Source organism: Nannochloropsis gaditana, assembly GCF_000240725.1.
Source record: "Nannochloropsis gaditana CCMP526 unplaced genomic scaffold scaffold082, whole genome shotgun sequence".
NCBI lineage: Eukaryota > Eustigmatophyceae > Eustigmatales > Monodopsidaceae > Microchloropsis > Microchloropsis gaditana.
The window spans coordinates 16,264-18,177 of record NW_005803871.1 but is presented as its reverse complement, the minus strand read 5'-3'; positions in this window follow the sequence as shown (position 1 = coordinate 18,177).

The window sequence follows — 1,914 nt, the reverse complement described above, 5'->3', positions numbered from 1 at the left end:
GCTCCAAACCCACCAGGAGGCGGGGAACGAGCTCTGTGGCTTCTCTGCGCACCCGGCGGACCAGGCTTGCCATCTCCGGGGCGGGCAAGGGTGGGGTGGCGTTCCGGAAGCTCAAGGTGACTTCACTTTCGAAATGGGAGACGGCGGCGCGGACGGAGGAGAGGCGAAGGTGGGAGGAGAAGGAGGACCAGCGGGAGGGAATGCTCCAGAGCTGGCCCTGATTCAAGCCGTCGACGACGAGGTGAAGCAGAGCGGCCAGCCCCGCCCCGGAGAGAGGGAGGGGCGCGGGGTCGCCCTCCTGGGCTTCGGAGCTTCGGTGCGTCTTGGGTTGGAGAGAGGCGAGGACGCGGGTAAGGAGGCTGTCCACGTCCGCGAGGAAGTCAGGGGAGAGCTGGGAGGGCGGGAGGGCGGCGAGGCGGTGGAGGGAGGGGCGGGAGGTGGCCGGGAGGAAGAGAGTCTGGCACTCCACAGAGGGGAAGAGTCCGTCCAAGCCCAGGCGCTGCTCCGCGGGGTCGGCAAGGTGGGAGCGGCGTTGGTGCCCGTTGAGGACGGTGCTTTTGATGAGGCGCGTGAGCCAGGAGGTGCAGCTCTCGCCCTGGAGGTCGACCGTGAAGGCCTGGACGGACCAGAGAAGGGGGGGAAGCCGGAAGACGTCTTGGAGTCCGAAGGAGGGAGAGGGGCCGAGAACGGCAACCTCTGAGGCCTGTGTGTGGGAGTGGGTGGCGGCCTTGAGGGCGAAGAGCTGGGTGTTGTGCGCCAGCAGGTCCAGATACTCGAGCTCCTTGGCGTCGATCAGGTGCATAGAGTTGTAAACCAAGACACTGCTCAGCACGGTGGCGGCGGCGAAGATCTGGGCATCGTAGGCCTCACTCACGTTCGCGACAGCAAAGCCCTCCGTGTCGAGAAGGAGCAGATCGATCTCCTCCTCCTTCCGGGGGGCGGCGGAGGGGGTAGCCTCCTGGGCCGGAAGGCGCACGCGCTGATGGTAGGCCCATACCCCCGCTGTGGACGGATCCACGGATTTTCCCACCTCAAATACTCCGAATGTCGTCGTATTGTCGGAATTAAGGCATGATTCCTCGCTTTCGGCTACCTTGTCCCCTGTGTCGGTCTCGGACGCGCGCCGCGCTTTCAGGCCTCGAACCAGGTTGTTCAGCAAAAAACTCTTGCCCGTATGGTACGGCCCCACCACAGCAACTACCGCGACGGGGCCCTCGAGTGACTCAAGCACCTGGATGCCCTTCTCCATGATCACCAGGCTGGTGCGTGAGGCATCCGCGGGGGCGAGCAATTGAAAAGGATTTTGGAGGGGGGATGATTCCCTGAGCTGTGTACCGCCCCTGGCGGAAAGCCCGGAGGCCCCGATGAGAGAAAGGAGGACGAAGACAGATAAAAGAGGCCACATCGTAGGCTTGGGCTCGCGGTTGAGGGATCTGGTTGAAAATGAATTATTGAGGAAGTCAGGAGGTGACCAAGCGGGATGTAAGGTGGCCTAGTCCGACCACAAAATTTAAGAGGCTTTGCAAACCTGCCAACACGGCGCGCAGGCATTTAATTACTCTCAAACTTTACAAAGTTTACACATAGCACTTTTTAATGACGGCACGACTCAATCGGGGGCAAAATTGCAAGGTGGTTGCTCCTCTTCCATGGGAAAGGGATCGATCCGAGCCGCTGCCTCGCGCTCCATGGGCGCGTCTCTTTTTCGCGTAACAACATCCAAAAGACGACAAACAGATATCTGATCAAGGGTCTTTACGCAGACATGATTTTAATGCCATCGTGCGCGAGATGGGTGTATATTACATTCAATTTCCGTAGTCACGGGCAGGCCTGCCTCGCTCGCCTCTTCTTTGAAGCACTTTCAGCGACACTCGGGACTAAACTTGCTTTGACAAGCCAGCCCTGACAGCG